At 36.4% G+C, this 18,688-nt stretch overlaps 1 long non-coding RNA gene across 7 annotated transcripts in view; it reads left to right on the plus strand.

Moving 5' to 3' along the window:
- LOC106016529 (uncharacterized) overlaps window positions 1-18,688 on the plus strand; it is a 309,486-nt gene that overhangs the window by 158,098 nt on the left and 132,700 nt on the right. The window lies entirely within an intron of this gene.

Raw genomic sequence — 18,688 nt, forward strand, 5'->3', positions numbered from 1 at the left:
TGATCAGACAAGAAGTTAGTAACATCTCCAAAAATCCTCCTGTTGACCTTTTATTTTCCCTCCTTCTCCTAAACTGTCTAACTAAAGAGATGCTAGGAGTGTATTTTCTAACAAATTAAGTGCTGTGACATCATTAGGCCTTTGAGTTTAGTGGCCCTGAGTTTTAATTAAATGTCAAACAAATACCATTCAATTCTGCCAACAAAAACAGTGCTATTTGCAGAAAACCTTGGCATGTCACCACTTTACCTTACTTGCTTTCTTTCTGCCTAGTGATACACAGTGACATTCCACAGAATAATTCCACTGAGTGTACTAAAAAAAAACCAGTTCCTGTGTTGCACAGCTTGATACCTCATGGATAACATAAAGTGACTAAGAAACACTTCCTCCTGGTATTTTTTAGTTTAAATTGATGATTTTGTAATTATTATTATTACTACTAATTATTATTTTGCAGTATCCACCATTGTAAATTGTGTGGCTGTTTAATACATCTCCTTTCAGGGAGATTAATGCTGTAGTTCCTAGCTGCACAACATGGGTGTTTCACAGATCATCCTTTGATTGGTTTGTTATATAGTTGCCCCACGCAAGCTCTCTAGTCTTAGATCTAACTGGTGTTGCACATTGCCAGAGATTACTTTCTTGACTGGAAGCACTCCTGATAGAAGAGACTATTCCAACTCTTATGTTTGTTATGTGGGTAGAAGTCATTGCAGGCACTCTCAAGGAGGAATTGTGAAACAGGTTTGCCTTGGCAAGTGGAGGAGAGAATTATGATCAGGAAAACTTTATTTCCTGTCAAGTAATGATCAACTCTGATGGAGTCCATGCTATCATTAATGCATAGTAGACCCAGAATCTGGCATTGACACAACCAGAGGTTTCCACTTTTCTTTCTCTTTTTAGTTTTTAACTACTTTATTTTTTAATTTTTAATTCTTATTCATTTTTTTTTATTTTGTCTCTTACAGAGTACTGTGTTGCTTTTTGGCATCACCTGAGGACACTGGGTTTTACCTACATGGCTCAACAGTGTTGTATTAGAGTTATGACCTAACGGAAATCATAGAAGCTTAGCAGAGCTTAACAATTGCTTAAGGTCAATTATGTCTCACTTGATCAATTGTGCTAATTTTGAAGGCCAGTTAATAGATAAATTTGATTTCTATATTTCATTGCTTAGCTGATCTGTACAAAACAAGATGCAAAGAAGGCAATTTTTTCCAAGAGTAATTGAAAATGTGCTTCAGCTTTCGGTTACTTGGGTATATTGTCATTAATTTTAATGCATTTACTCCCAAATCATGACAGTATAATTAAGATTTATATAATATTCTAACAATACCTTGCTGTCAAGTATTCCTTCTCGTTTGTACATTTCTTAAGTACATTAAAACAGATGAGCTTCCTTGTTCCTTAATTTTTTATTTAAAATTCATTGGTTTTCTGTAGGAGAATCTGCCGTCAAAAGTTTATCTGGGATTCTCCCATACCCTTGTGGATATAGGATACTGTATATATCCACACACCTTGACTCAGGGAGTCTTGCCTGTACATAATCCTCTGATAAAACAATGAAAATGCTGAAGGCACAAGAATGGCTGTAGCACAGTGTAGTGAAAATTGGGAAGTAAATAAACTACAACAAGGCTCTCTTAACTTTTTGAAACCAGTGGTCTACTTCGACTACATTTCTCACGTGAATTTCCAAGACTTTTTATAGGAGTAGGTATCTGGGCAGAGGAGGAAGACCATATATCCATATTACAAACTCTACTATTTCATCACTTTTTTTTTTTTTTTTTTTTTTTTGTTTTGTTTTGTTTTGGCAATGCTCTTTCTTTAACCATTGACAAAGTAGAGGCTGGGCAGGCTGTCTGTCTGCTCCACTTACCTGATCACCTGAAGTACTTCATGCAGCAGTTACTTTAGCTGGTTTCAGGAGGCTGTTTAGGGGTTTTAAATCTCTTTTTCTTGACTGGAAGTGTTATGAGAAGAGGGTTGGAGGTTATAGAAATTTTATTTTTGTGATGTTCCACAGATTGTATTTTGAGGAATCTGCATTGCTCTGTATCTGCAAAAGGGGGAAGTGATGCCCAGTAAAAGACAGAGATACAGATGTGTGCTACAGAGATGTTTCCTAAAGGTCACTTAGTATCATAGAATCATTAAGGTTGGAAAAGACCTCCAAGATCATCTGGTCCAAACATCCAAACATCCCCATACCACCAGTATCACCCAGTTAACCATGTCCCTAAGCACCATGTCCAGCTTTTCTTTAAACACATCCAGGGACAGTGACTCCACCACCTCCCTGGACAACCTGTTCCAATGCCTGACTGCTCTTTTTGAGAAGCAGCCATTCTCCTGAAGGAGTATTGTACAGGAATAAAAAGTTTTAGTCTTGGGCTTCATCTGGTCTGTATGTGTAAGTGCCTGGCCCTACAAAATGTGTGCTCAGGGTAGGATGAGAAGTACTGTCCTCTCTTGTTTTAGTTTCTGCAAACATGGTGGGATGACTGAAAATCTGTATCTAAGCTGGCTTTAAATAAGCAAAACCTAATTAATTCTGCAAAGAAGGACTAATAAGCTGAATAAATGAGTGTGTGTTGCTTGCCTTGTCCTGGGTCACAAAACAAGCACCCTGGGTATCAAATTATTTTTTAAAAACAGAAAAGGGGAAGGTTGGGGGGAACACACCACCTAACCACCCCAACATAACTCTGTCAGATTTTGAAGTACTGTTTCATTCTTTTGGGCATTTTGAACTGGAAAACATCAAAAAAAGTGATTGTCTCAAAGGCTGTGGAGCTAATGTTGTGCAGAGTAGATGCAGTTGCTCTACTTCAGAGAACATAAGTCCCAAGGAGCTGGACATGAGCCAGTTCACACCAGATGGCATCCAGCCACCATTCTCTTTTTGCTGTGATTTGGATAGTGTGAACAGACATAGATTGCCTCTCCCCTGTATGGACTAATCCTGAAGGGACACAGAGCACTGATTAGGTACAAATCTAATAACTTTGTTTTGGAAAGCACTGACTACCATATTTATAAATGGGTATGTATATAGGCATATACAGGATTCAGTGAAATGCTTATGTGACTGTGCAGTGCCCTTTCCTCAGAGACTTCTCTTTCATAGAATAGTTGGGACTGCCTCAAAAGGTAAATCACATATTCACCAAGTTTTTCAAAGACTTGGCATAGTCTTGATTCTCGTTATAATCCACTTACCACAGAAGGGCTGGATTGGAAAACTCATAACAAAACAGATTGTCATTTCAAGCCTTTTTCACCCACGTTATTTACAGTTTCTTGCCTTGCTGAGTTTTATTGAAACTCTTATTTTGCTCTTTTGTTGATCATCTGAAAACCACTGGGCTGAAAAATATGCTATCTTTGCTCTCTGTAATTAGCTCCTAAATGTTTCCAATTCCCAATGAAATATTTTTACATATGGAAAAGAAATTTATTAAAAATGTATTAAAGGGTTTGTAAGTACTTTCCCCTTGGCAGAATTGGGAAGAGAATTATGGCATAAAAGCTTTGAAATATAAATTTTCCCTCAGAAACTAATCTTAAACCTTACATGAAAAGTAATTGCAACCTGTTCATTGGACATAGTGTTCTATGGCTAATACAATTGCAAATCAGTAATGTTAGATAATAATTTAACGGATGGAAAGAATAGTTCATTTCGTGGATTGGAAATATATATGCTACCTTTTTTTTTGCCACATTCCACTTTAATCTAACATAATCAGTGAATACCAAATACTGCTCCTGTTTTAGGGCCAGGGCTAAAGGTTGTTTTCTGTTTGCTAACTGGTAGATAGCTTTATGGGCTTCTGAAACCACAACTACATTTTGCACTATCAGTAGCAACACTGGTAGGGAAGTAAATGGAAAAAAAAGACTGAAAATAGTCTTTTAAGCCTTTTGGTATTTTTTTTTCAGTTTTAACTCTTGACACTGACTTTGATGATATGCTGGATGGTATTCTCTTTCAATATTAAATATGTGGGATGAAATATGTTTTTTCTCTCAGAAACTAGAACCTAATATCGGAGTAACGTAAATATGGTAATAACATTTTTGACTGAATTGAAAAAGCCAGAGAATTCAGTGTGATGGTTCTGAGGTTAACCCTAAGGCAAGTCAAAATAATACTGGAAAACAATAATAACAACAACAAAACCTGATCTAACTGTGGTTTAATAGACTTCCACTAATCTAAGAATGCTTGTCATAGAAACAATTTCAACTGAGTCATGTGGTTTGAAATTTTAAGCAGTTCCTGTACAACACCATTTTTTTATTATATGTCTATGCTTACACTATACTGTTCCGAGATGTTATCTGCAAAATACCATACGGGATGCAGATAAATAAGTAGCTTTGTTTTTCTGTGAGACTGGCATTTTATAGTGCCAGTAATCATAAATTGCATTGAAGTAAACAGTTAACACTTTTACAGGCTGCTGTTAATAAAAACATGGAGAATGTGCTACATTTTTTACAAGTCTGCTTTGAAAATGGTATTGAAAAGCCATTAGATGTGAGAAACAATCTGGTTGACTAAAGGTAGCTTGGGCTGTGATGCAATGTTGACTGAATTTGAATAAGAAGTCCTCTCTGGTTTGACTGGGCTCAATGCTGAGATTTATGCCTTTTTTAGGAGCACAGGCCTGACGTGGGGCACTGGGTGTGGGCTCTAAACGTTGAGCACAGTTTGAGTCCTGACTTAGAGTTTGAAGGCTCAGGGTCCTCTCAATTGTTGGTTGCTGATGTTGTGGTAATGCCCAGGGCATTACACTGAGTTTATATTGCTTATCAGTGTACAAGTGTATAACAAAGTAAATTGATGTATGCTGGGAAAAGTTTTAGAAAAAGTACCTTGCAGCTGGAATTGCAAATGAAAAAGAAACTTACCCATAGGAATAATGCATTTTACTTTGAGTGTTAGTTCACTGAACTCCTAAGTGAAAGCCTGACAATAATAATAAAAATAAGGTCTTTTTTAGTCTTGCTGTTGACTTTCCAGGGTCTGTGATTTCACAGTAGACTTCTTTTTCAATAATATGACACTCAATATACATTTTCACATATGAAACTTAGAAGTGTGTGTTTTTTTTTTTTTTTTGTCTATTTATTTATTTACTTATTTTGGTGTGTGTATGTGTGTGTCTTTTTGTATTTTTTCCAGGGTGGTGGTGGTGTGATCAGTGAAAGAAAGTTGGTAATGAATTGAAGATTTTCCTGTGGGAATATGACCTATCAGCAACCCATAGACCACAATACTTTCTCCAAACTGAGATAAAAAAAAAAAATATATAATAAAGGTTACAGCTGTCCAAGTAATACCTCTCTTTAAGGATGTTTTTGTTTTAAAGATGTGAACATGAACTCTCTCCTGCCGCTCTCATATATCTCTTAATGTTTGGTGTTTGTTTGGGTTTGTTTTTGAACAAGTGAAGAATTTCCAATACTCTTTTTCCTTTCTTTCACTACACTCACTACATTCTTGTGTCTCATTACATTCCACAATCCCTTTCTTCCCTTTCTTTCTTTAACAAAAGAAAGATAAATTCTGTGATTCTGTGATAAAGTCCCAAATGACCAATAAGTAGTGTGTTACTCTTGCTGAATGATGTGAATTATAACCTGTGATACAGTTAACCATCTAACAGCATTTTTAAGCAGAATGTGTGTATTTTGTCACTGACAGCCATTTTCACTTCAATGCATTAGGCAAACCATATATTATTTAAATTCTTAGCTGAGATAATCTGCTGGACTTTTATTTATTACATTATTTTATAGATGAGATGGTGTTCTGGTTATGCTACTGCCCTGGAATGAAGTAGGTTGAAGTTCAATCGTGACTTTGCTACAGAGGCTATGACCTGAGCAGACTTCTGCTGCACATCAGTTCCCTTGCCTTTGGGTGTTCTCAAGGCATTGATTTTTCCTTGCTGTGTGCATGAACTTCTACAGCGGAAAGGAATTTTCACCAAAAGAATTTTAGTGTACTGAAGTGTGATCTTGGCAATAACAAGTTTTGTTATACCACTTTGGTAGGCATGGCACAAAAGGGCAGATTTGCATGTGGGTTGATAAAGGCTAGCTGGTATTCTTCCACCGGATAGCAGTATTTTTGCATTGCTCCAAGAGGTGATTTTGTCCTGTAAGAAAAATACCTTCATAACAGTAGGGAGAAACCTTCATAGCAGTAAGGTGAAACCTAGACCGAATTCTAGTTAATTATTTGTTTCCTTATTTAATAACTTTTTTTTTTTGAATTATTATTATTATTATTATTTTCCTGGGGCCAAGACTTTATCTGCTTCTACTCTCTGGTTTGCATTTTAACAGGCAAATTTTCAAATTCCCATGTTAACTGCTAGATAAGCAGTTATTAGCTGTTATGAACTGGTGGCCCTGTCATTGTTTCCAGTTTGTACTGAAATGTATTAATCAGTTTCCATGCTTATTTATGCATCTGGTCACCGTTTTCAAGACTGGCACATTAAACAACAAAATTTTGTGCTGCTGATTTGCACTGCTTTTTGCTTCTTTGTAAGAATAGGAAAATGTTTCAGTTCTGCATTTATAGCCTATATATTTTAACCAATTAGTAGTTTATTGATCTATAAGGGTCATTGTTTTGATGTATATTTTAGCCATGTACTTTTATGCAAGGATTTCTTGCTTGTCCATTACCATTGCCGGGAATCTGAATGTAGGTTTTGTTCTGTTGTAAATTTTAGTGGGAATAAGTGATGTTCTTATACAGCTGCATGTTAATCCATTAAACCCAACTGTACAGGTGAATTGTTGCTGGATTCTGATATTCTGTCAACTTTTTGATAAACCTTCACTGCTGCCATCGTGCTGGCGAGAGAGATTTGTGAATGATGATTAAATATCTAAAGTTATGTTGTACAGTGTCTGGGGCTAGTCTGCCAAACACAGATTTTGCTGCTGCTTCTGTCTAGAAAGCTGAAATGTAGACAGCAACATAAAAATATCCTTTTGCCTCCCAGCAAGATATAGCTGAACCAAAGTACTTCTGCTAACATTAGCTGACTCAGTAGGCTGCAGTGATCACTGAAGATACTTACTTTCATTCCATGACTCTTCTCTCTATTTAATGGGGAATGATCTTTTCCTTTCTAATACTAAGTATGTTACAAGTCTGAGTGGCCTCTAGTGTGCACCTGAGCAGGTGGACTGTGGTGCACAGGAACAGGTTGTTCTGCAGTACTTAGCCACCTTATTGTTTCCAGAGGAATTATTTTCCTCTCTCATTGGAATCATAAGACCAAAATGAGACCATGTCCCTGTCCTCCTTCCCCTGCTCCTCCTCTCTCATTTTACAGTCTGGCCCAGTCTCAGAAATATTCCCATTTGAGAAAGTGGTTGCATTTTTTCTATGGGTAAGCCTCATAATTCTATTGTTCCTTTAATTTAAGTACACAGCACATGCATTTAAGAGTGTCAAAGGATTTTTGTATTTTCATTACCCTGTCCAGTAACTGTTGCATCTATTTAATTTTATCAGCTTTCCCACTCAATTTAATTTGAGTAATTGAGTAAATGAATCTTGAGTAAATGAAATGTGGAAGAAAGCATGTGTAAAAAACACTTAGGAGGAATACTACCTAAAATAATCATGGTATAACATACACATTGCATTGGTTCAATATGTATGGTATGTCATTCATACTCAGGCTCATTTAGAAGTGATAGCAAATGTCTTAGGTGCTCTGGACAAGAATCAAAGCTAGTGCAGTAAAGTGGCCCACTTCTGTGGAAACGTATACTTCCACTAGCTTATCTTCATCACTGGTTCTTATGCCGTCTACACTAATGTCTAAGAATCAGATATTACCTGATTTCTTCACATTGGAGCTGAAAGAAGAAAAATCACTTTATCCTAAAATTTTTAGATTAAATGTTAGGAGTTATTGGGTAAGGAACAAATTAAAAAAAAAAAGTTATAATATTAATCTACATCCCCCTTGTTTTCATAAACATGGATAGTATTCATTGTCCTATCTGAAGAAAAATATAAATTAGAAAGTTACAGAGAAGGGAAACAAGGATGATTAAAGATGTTAAATGATTTCCATTTGAGGATTACTTAAATAAACCAGTGTGCCTCAGGCTAAGAAAGAAGTGATTGAAGTGATATGATGAAGGCTTATAAAGTCTGGAGCAATGGGAAATGATTGTTCTTTCTCTTCCAGTACAGGCACCTACTATTATCAGTTGAAACTAGCAGATAGTAAAGTTCAAAGAAAACTAGAGTAAGGTAATATGAAGTTCCTACTACATGGAGAGGTAATTATTTGCCAGCAGGCATTGTGGATTCTAAAATATGACATACATTTAAAAGTGATTGGGCACATTTGTGGAAGAAAAAGCTATTAAGGTCTATTTAGGACAAGGATGCCCTCTCCATCTTAAGAAATTCTTGCAGTAAAGATTTCTGAAATTGAAAAGTATTCTGAGGAAGTATTGCATAATGCCTGGTGTGTTGCTTATGTATCTATTACTGGTGATCTTTTCCTTTAGGGGCATTTATCTAGCTTTTCAGTTTGTAAATCATGCTTCTCCCTCTCTCTCTCCCCTCCCAACCTGGAAGAATGGAGGTAAGGAAAACAAAGTGCATCTGTGTATATGGGAGAAAAGAAAAAATGACTCTAAAAGTACTCTTTTTCTGTGCTTTATTTATATATTGCATTACTGGCAAAATGCATGTATATTTTCTATAAACTCAGCTGAACACAGGTATCTAATTTATTATTTTCTGTGATGGGACAGAAATTCTTGTGTGTAAACATAGACTTTATCAGTCTTTGCATTTGTCTTTCTTTCACAGCAGATGTTAAAAGGGCTAATGTTATTCAGTATAAGCACAGACAAGGTTTATCTTGATACTCAATGAGAGATGTTTCCTTGTTAGACTGGAGACTTGCTTTACATCACATCATGGTTAGAGGGGTATTCTTCTCAGCATCAGTCAGTCGCTGCGGAAATGCTAACCAATATATTATTAAAGTAATAGGACAATTTTTCCAAAGGAAGAAATATCCTGATATGGAAAGATATACATAGTATTAGAGATGTAGGTGATCACAGGTCTACTCATCTGCTTGTATTTAAGCATGTGCTTTGTGCTTGGCTGACTAACAAATGAATTCAGCTGAAACTTCAAGAAAACTTCAGGGAAGCAGAATGTAATTTAGCGTCTTGTCTATCCACAAAGCAGCTCTTAATGACCACAAGTGCTCAGGGTTTTGATTTTACTTCTCATATGGATATTTAGTTTATCATTAACCATGTGGTCTGTCTAGCATTCAAACATAATTAGCATGATAAATAGTGGTGATTTTTATATTTTCTTTTGGTCTGATGAAGGTATGGGTGACTCATTCAAATGTCCTTTGTTACCTATTAGAGAGACAATTAAGTGCATTAAGGCAAAATTTGTTTATTCTCTATTTAGTGGCTTTCATCCCAACAGCAGGACCTTTTTTGTCTCCTTGTGAAATAAAAGTGGTAAAATGTAATATTCTGGCAGTGTTTTCACCAAACTTTTGTTTTTGAAGTCAGAGCTAATCTTTTCTCACTGATTACTCAACTGGAGTGATTGCCACTGAAATCCTGTACACTTTTTCAAGTTGAAAAAAAAATACAGAGAACCATTTGCAGAATCCTTTTGAAGATAAACTGAAATTAAGGACAGCAACAACAACAATATTCCTCTGTCACAATGGCTACTGAATTTGTTATTATATATCCCCTAAAGAAGACCTCCCAAAACTTAGAGAAGCAAACAAGGAAAACATAAAGTAGCCTTTCATATTTGTCATCCTAGTGTTTAAAATAAACGTTTTTTTTTTTTTTTCTTTTTTTTTTTTTTTTTTCTGTGACATAAGGAGAGAGAACAAGCCCTTGTATGATTCACAAATGTCTTTTGATATGCACTGACATTTTAACAGCAGGGTGGATTTTAAAAAAGCTCATTAAACAATGGGTTTGGTGAAGACAATCAAATGATGGACAAAATCACACAAAGGGAATGCTAGCTGAGAGCCATCAGGCTGCAGGTGATCCCCAGTGCAGCTGACACAGCCTGGTGTTTGATGGGAAAACTGATTGTTGTGAAGTGGCCATTCTGGCTCCTAGGATTTGGCTTCCTTTGTCAAGTACTGCTCCAAAAAGGAAAGGACCTTCTGTTCTAGGAAGTGTAATTTGTCAGCAGCGTGGTAATGATAGCTGTCATACACTGGAGAATGGTATTAGGCAGGAAACAGGAATGTGTGCTACTTTTTTCTTCTTCTCTGCTTAAAAAAAAAAAAAGCTAATATATTCTACCTCATCATTTCAGTCAGCTTCAGTTTTAGATGCCAACTCCATCTACCCTGAACTATAGAATTGCTCTTAGACATTGTCAGACCAAGTCAGAGCCAGTATTTGATTATTGGGAGACTTAGTCCAGCTCGGTTCAGGGTCCCTCATTCTTCCAATGTACAAACTCGATGAAGATGCATGCTGTTAAAAAACTTTATGTATTGGAGCCTCTCTTATCCCACAGCCTTAAGTTGGGGTATTCTTTGTGGATGCTTCTTCTCCAAAATTTCTAATAACAGTAGATACCTGCTCTGTAGACGCTGTTGTGTTTAAGTATTTGCAAGCTTCCTCTAGGATCTAGAAGAACAACTTTCCTTCCTGACTCTTATAGAGGCAACACTCTTTGAAAGGAGCTTTTGGGATCATCCCTCTTATCTTTCTCTATTGCTACTCTCAAGTAAAGTAGTAAACTGTTTTTTTCTTCTTAGATCTTAAAAGTCATAACGAACCTCAGACCTTAGAAAATGCAGCTACTCATAAAGAAGATGAAGTTTGGTCAGGATAGTTTGTCTGATAGATATAAACTCTCTGTCTTTTACACACCTGCTGTGGATGTATACTTCTTTCAATACTGTGGTAAATTACAGCCACTACTGAGTTAGACCTTTTGGATTGTAGGTATTCATAGGTACAAGATGGGTGTTTGTTTCAATAACTGTAACAACATAGCTTAGAAGAAATTGTATTTGTCCCATGCTTTTATCATAGACCACTGCAAAGAGAACTTTTTTTTTTTTTTTTTTTTTTTTTTAAGAGAATGGGTAAAATTTAGAAATATTAATCTGATAAAGCAATAAAAACAAGATAATGTAGTGAATTTCATACAAGTTCAGTGGATATATCTTAATCACGTCTGAGTTACTTTAGAAGATTATTTTTAGTCTTTTTTTATTCATAAGCATTCTTGTTCCCACTTCTATTTTTTCGTTTTTTTTTAGATTTCACATTTTTTCCCCCTTATTTAATTACTCTATTCCAGCAGAACAGCCCCTGAGACTATGTCTAACTGATATTTTCTTAAACCTTGGCATTCAAAAATGACCTCTCAGATTTCAGTTATTTATGGCTAACAACATAAAATTAAAAGAAAAAGAAACCCTGATTTTTTCTGAGAGCTTTTTAGAGCTCATGTATAATGGCTCAACACAATTAGAAGTGTTGCAGGGACCATGGAAAAGTGGGATTTCTAATGGAAACATCAATTCAATATGAACTTGAATATCAGAAAATGATCCCATGCTAATAAAGCTTTTATTATAAAATAATATTTCTAGGTTGCTGTAATGGAATATCTTTAACAGTAAACATAGTTGAGGCAGAAAAGAAAAATCTAATGTTTAGAGCCTGTTTCTATTTTCATCTAGTATTTGTGTTATCAGCAACTAAAACAATATGAGGAATGATTCAGATCCAAAGATAATGTGTCTTTATTCTCTGCAGATGTCTGAAAAAAATAAAGAAATCCCAGGGTAACTCCAGTTTTCTGGTGTGATTTTTTTTTTCATTACATATTTTGCACTGCCTTTTTTCCTAGCTTTAGCCATTCTGATGCCCTAAACTTCACAGGGCTAAGAACTGTCTCACAGAAATGGGATGTTAAGTTTGCTAATATTAGAGGCAATGAACAAGCCAGGGAGAGACATGCTCAACTCCTGTTTCACTTTATTTTGCAGAAGAGGGCTATTAGCCAAGAGTACAAATTTTGTTTCTCTCTCCTCTCTCTGTCAAGTATTTTTTCCATGCAGAAGTTCCTACGTACACCTCTCAACTTCCAGTCAGTCAACTGATTAGCTTGCACCTCTTAACTCTTGAATTGTGAAAACTATTTTCAAGTTTTTGAGTCATGTTTTGAGTCTCCCTTTTTACTTTTTCATCCAAGCCAGGTTGCAACCAGGTTCTGTCAGACACCTCTATGAAATTCACATCCTCGTGAATTCCTAGGAGAGGGATTTAACCAGACAACTAGGTAGTGAGGAGATAAGCTAGACATCTCCTGATACGCTAAATATCTACTGCCAGGTACATCAGGTATACCTGTTGGATATGTCACAGTGTTGACTGAAAGTGAGTGGGAAAATGAGAGACATGGACCATAGGCAGTTGGAGAAACATGTAGCATCTCTCAGATCTACACTTAAACCACAAAGAAATCCTGCAGTGGTTTATTCCTAATTAGTGATTCAAAATCGTTATGAAGAAATAGATGTCATTATTCATGGTACACACGGCTCTCTTAATAATAAGTTTGCTGTCATTGATGAGAAGAGAATGCTCGTGTGTCCTCTTCCAATAGTCTAGAGTTGTGAAAAAGAAAGATGTCTAATGGATTATTGATAAACCAAATTCAGTGATTTGAGTTGTTCTATATAATGGGATAATCTTCTTGTTGACATAGGCAAAAGACCTCAAAGATGGATATTGAAAGATTTAATCTACAATGACTACAGAACTAGATGGTGTCATGCAGACGTGCTGAGGACATGGGAGGTATCTGTGGTACATACCACTTTGGAATATTTATCATTCAGAATTACGGTGATAATTACCTCAGTATCAAACTGATCATCTAGTGATGCATGAAAATTGGGAGTGATGTGCACTCAAACAAACGCCTTGTAGCAAGAGTGTTCCTGCTGCAAGAAATGTATCAGATTACAGCATAATACCTTCTAAAAATGGAGACTTTACAGCTGCTGTAGACTAATTTGACATCAAAGTGAATTGAGGATGGCTGTAACTTCCTCCATTGCTGAAGATGGATTTGGGGTTGCTCAGATCACTGCCCTCTTCATCTAATCCTTTCTCAGGGGTGCAGAGGGCTAATAAAATGCTTCACTGAACACGATAGCAGAAACAACACGATTAGGAATATTTATGCAAAAAAGGATCTGGGGTTGAGGCACAGAGTTATGTGAGATAGATAAAGGGATGGAATGGGATCCTACAATAAGAAAAAGAAAATTCAGAGGAATCAGGGTGGATGAACTTGTGTTAACTGTGCAATATGCATGTTTCAGTGTAAACACAGAAGTTCACATAGTACAGATATAGCTTGTAAGGTTGTGCTTGAAATGTTTTCATTCATCAATAGCTTCCCATTAATAGGTTCTTAAAATCTGTCAGTGAGTTAGTATTCAATCCATTTTAATAGATGTTCTGTTAAATCTATAACATTTATTTTTAAATAAAGATTTATCTTGTATTAAATCAAGTGGCTTGTAGAAATCTACATGTCAACGAATTGGATATTAGCAATCAAACCAGTAATACTCATTTTGTAATTCTTTGTTCAGTAATCCTTAACAGAAGTCACCACAGTCTTATTGGACATACTTCTGTGAGACACCAACTGGTATTCATTGCTTATTAATATTCCTACACATTTTAAAGATGGCACTCCTCCAGTTCTTTGGAACTGCCTCAGTTTTCCAGAATTTCTTAAAATGAAATTAGTGGTATAGTAAGCTCTTCATTTACAACCAATGCATCTGTTGAGAAATTATCCAAAAACAATTTTGCATGCTTACTGCAAAAATTCGTATTTTGATGGTTGAAATTATTCCTATCAAGACCTATTAAAGATAGAAATTGTTTTCTACTGTCCACAACATCATATGAACTGGATATAGCCTCCTAATTCACTCCAAACACAAGAGAAAACTAGCCAGGTTTTGTTAACAATTCCTCCTACAACTTCCCTGTCAGTTATGCTGACAAGTGGTTTAAGCTTATGGGGACAAAATCAAATTGTGAAAATATAAAAATCTGCCATATAATGAATTTCTTTTTCAACAAAGCTCTACTGTGAAAACAGGGTGTTATTGGAAAACAGATGCATCATAATCTGAGACACAATTCTGCACATATATTAACAAGTAAGGGAGCTGCTGTAGTTCATTCCCTGTTCAGTCTCTTATGACCATGCTTAACTTCCAAGTGATTGACTTTCTTTAGAAGTATTGAGAATCTAAAGTTCTAACTTGAACAAGTAATTATTGTTTTATAGGATTAGCTCTTCAGGGAATTTTATTTGGTGTTGTAGAAATAGAAGTATCGTTCTTTCATGGTTCATTATTAAAACTGTAAATAAGGAAGCTATTGTCATGGCAAAAGCAGCTGATTATCTCTGTTACTAATTTTTTATTGCCTTAAAATATGCATGTTCTGTCACACGTACTTAAATTAGATTGTAAACAATGCTTTTCATTTCTTTAGATCCAGGCAGTTTCTTGGTACATTACTACCAAGAAAGGCACGTCAGCTTTCTTGGTCTCTAGACACAAGATTAAAATAAGGAATTCAAAGAAAGGCTTAAAAAAATAAAAGTACTGTAGTGCAGTGTTAGGTACTACATGTACAGCATTATATAATATATATATATATGTTATATTTCTAGGTCATTAACAAATAAATGAACAAATAAATAAACAAATTGAAGATATTCTAAAAATATAGAAAACCTAAATGTTTAAAGACAGTGCTTGTCACACTGCCACTGGAAAGCCTTACAACTATTTCCTTAACAGTCATCAGTATAAGGTTATTGTTTTTGTTAAAGGCTGTCTCTTCTACATTAATGGAAAGAAATGGAACTGGAAGAGAGGTGTACATGGCACTCTTTTCTGTGGCTTGAGGGGAAATTTTTCAATGCTTAAGAGCCAGACTTGTCCTTAGACTATCTGAAATATTTGTGTATAATGTAATTGTTATTTCTAGTCCTTTTTTATTCTGAAAAGTTTGCTTTTCAAAGAAGGTGGAAATGATGTTTGCCAATCCATAAGCCCTGACCTTGTCTCTTTGTTGACTCCTTCCTTTTCTGTATACACTACCAGCAGTGTTCAGTCACATCTTTCTTCCCTTTCTTTGCTCTAAATACATACATACTTGTTTCAAAACAAGTCATGCTGCTTCCCTTTATCTTGTATTGTCTTCATTTGGAGATGTGACAGTTATGGCTCTATCTGTTTGCAGAGTTGAGTGATACAGATTAATTTTGTTCCTAATGGCTTTCAGGCCATTAAAGGAATTTCGGGCCAAAAATTTTGGGTGATAGAACTGAAAGGCAGAGTAGTGGTAGAGCTGGAACCAGTATATAGTTAGTAAGGGATGATTTTGCCCAGGCTGACAAGAAAACCTGCCTCCCTTAATAATGTCCAGGAGAATAAAAAAGAGGAAAATATCATAAAAAGGCAATGATTTAATTTTAATTCTATGAGGGTATTAGATGTCTTTTCCAAGTTTATCTTGAAAATTTAAGTTTTCCAAATTATTGTTTCCATCTTCTTTCCATCATTAATGTTTTATCTTTATTTTTTTTTCCTTTCTTGCTTCTACCTTATTCTTTGTATCTTAGAGTTAGTACAAGAAATGCTTGATGTCAGAAATTAATTTCATGCTCCATTTTGAAGATGATGAAACAATGCATTTCAAACTTCATTCTGTTTCTCAAAACAAAACAAAACAAAACAAAACAACTAGTGTCTGTGAATCTGATAGCATAAAATTCCCTGAGGCATTAGGATTTTTCAGAAGTTCTTCATGTGAAGGGATTACTTCTACTTTAAAAAGAACATTGAGACTTTGAGTTTAGCCAGGGAAAATGGTAACAAGTAGCATAGTAACAGAGTAGTATGATGAGCTGTTCTAACCAGCAGGTAGCAATAAAAGAGCAGGAAATATGGGCTAACGAAAGCTCTCCTTGTAATAATGCTTGTACCAAGGTAAACTGAGGTGCAGTAGCCTTCTAGTATCTGGTTGTAATATTTAATCTTTATACTTGAGCTCATCTCACAAATTTGGTCTTTTCAAGCTATGAGTTCTTATACAAGGAGCCCCTTCCTGTTTTGAGTGAAGGAGCGTGGCATTTGTGTCAGTGTCTTTCTGTTCTCTTCACAATAGAATATTCCCTTCATAATATAAGAGTTTAATCATTATTTTACATTAATCTAAAGAATACTGAATCAACAAACTGGAACATAGAGTCAAAGGTTGTATGCACCTTTCTGAGAAGCTTTTCTTTGCAAATCTGGCAGTGTTCATCCATGTATTGCTCCAGCCTGGCTGTGTTCTTGGAGAAACTGTCACTTTGCACTGAGGAGAGTGCAAGCAGGATGTCTGATAATACTGAATATTTTTGAATCAGCATGCCGAGAAGCTTCAGCCTGGGGCTCCCAAGGGAATTAGTTGGAAAGCTGGCTGAGTTGTGAGTGGTAAGATCTGGAATGTCTTGAAAACTTGGAAAATCCCAAGTGACTGAGGGATTATGAAATCATTGTGAGCGTTTGAGAAAGGAAAGCCACAAACCCATATCAAATGATGGGAAGAATAATTTGATTTTCTACAGCTAAGTGTTGGCTAAACACTGTAATTAATGGCTTTTGGCATAGAAAATCTTGCTAGAAAAACTTCTGGTCTTTGCCATGAGAGACTGGGGCTGGTCAAAGTATCCACATGGGTCCAGGCCAGGTTCATGCAGTTTTAAGTTGGTGCCATGGCAGCACCATGCAGATAAGCAAAGTACAGGTCAATGGGGAAACAGTCCTATCAAAGAGATCAGTAAATGCTCTAAACTAGTGATGTAACCAAGGGTTAACAGGCCATGTTAGCTGTCTCTGGCTTTGTGACAAGTCTCCTTACCAACTCCAGCACCTTGAGATGAAGGTCAATGCGGTTCCTGCTGGGACAATAAAATGGAAGCAGAGAGCAAGGCAATCATTTTAGTAAAGATGTGGATGACAACCATAAAATTGATGGTGGTAGTTACAGATGGCACAAGGACTGAGCAGGACAGATTACTGCTGCAAAACTATCAGGATCATTAGTTTAAATAGTCACAGTCCAGCTGCTGTGTTTGAAGAGGCATCCACAGTACCGCACCTGAGAGCCAGGAACACATGCTCCTCAGGACAGGAGATCATGTCTCACAAAACATCATTCAGAGTGGCTTGAGAGTCATTCTGTGCCTCAGTGTGATGTTGGATGTATGAAAGAGGAGTAGCAAGAAGTCAGTATTGGCCTGGATCCTTCACGTGGCATTGGAAAAGCTATTACAGGAACACTGCAGCTGCTCTGCTGTCAGTCTCTGATGAAACCTGTAGGAGCACAAAAGAGGGCTGGAAGAAAAGCTACAAAAGTCCTCCAGGGGCTGGAAAACATTCTTCTGACTCAGGGTCAAGGAGCTCTTCACACTTGGCACAAAACGCTAGAGTATCTTCACAATGAGGTGTCCCTCTCACCGGCCTGCAGCTGGCTGGTGTGGGGAGATGCAGGGGCTGGAAATGGGAACAGAGTGATAAGGAGCAGAAAGAGCCACCACTGCCTGGGGTGGCCTGTCCAGGGCCAATAACTAGACATCTGCCTATGGGCAATGCACTGAGTCATGTTCTGGGGGCTTACCCCTTCTTTGCTGACCCTCGTAGAACAGGGGAATTCCTGCATTAAAGCAGCAACTATATTCAAACACCACACTCTGAGCTTCTGTTTTTGTCTGCAGAAAGACCTATCATGCCAGGGGGATCATATTGGTGGATCCCACCTGATTTGTTGATCCTGATGGTCCCTTTCTGCTGGCAGCTGGTCCCTGCCCATGGCAGAGGGGTTGGAACTAGATGATCTTTAAGGTCCCTTCCAATCCAAACCATTCTCTGATTCTATATTGGCTGTCATCTTACCCATGCTATTGGTGATTTGCTGGCATCTATTTTCTGTCTCCTTACACTACTTTAATGCTTTATTCTATGTTATCCCATACCTGTTAACTATCTGGATTTACAAGCAACTATTAAACTAAAATGTTTATTGTTTATTGTATGTTTATTGTTTTATTATGTAATAAATATATATAAATATAATATACATATATACACATATAAATATATGAATATAATATACATTATATATATGCAATATATATATATTATATTACATATTATTACAGTAAATGTTTATTGTAATATTATTTATCTTTTAATGCACACTGGAACAGGCTCCCCAGGGAAGTGGTCACTGCACCGAGCCTGATTGAATTTAAGAAGAGATTGGACTGTGCACTTAGTCACATGGTCTGAACTTTTGGGTAGACCTGTGCGGTGTCAAGAGTTGGACTTGATGATCCTTAAGGGTCCCTTCCAACTCAGGATATTCTATGATTCTATGATTCTATTTATCTTTTAATGTGTCGTCAGTAGCTGTACAAGGAATAAAACTATTGTGATCTAGGACAAGTCCTTTTTTTTTTTTTTTTTCTTTTTCCTCCCTT

This window comes from Anas platyrhynchos, chromosome 5 (assembly GCF_047663525.1).
Source record: "Anas platyrhynchos isolate ZD024472 breed Pekin duck chromosome 5, IASCAAS_PekinDuck_T2T, whole genome shotgun sequence".
Taxonomy (NCBI): Eukaryota; Metazoa; Chordata; class Aves; order Anseriformes; family Anatidae; genus Anas; species Anas platyrhynchos.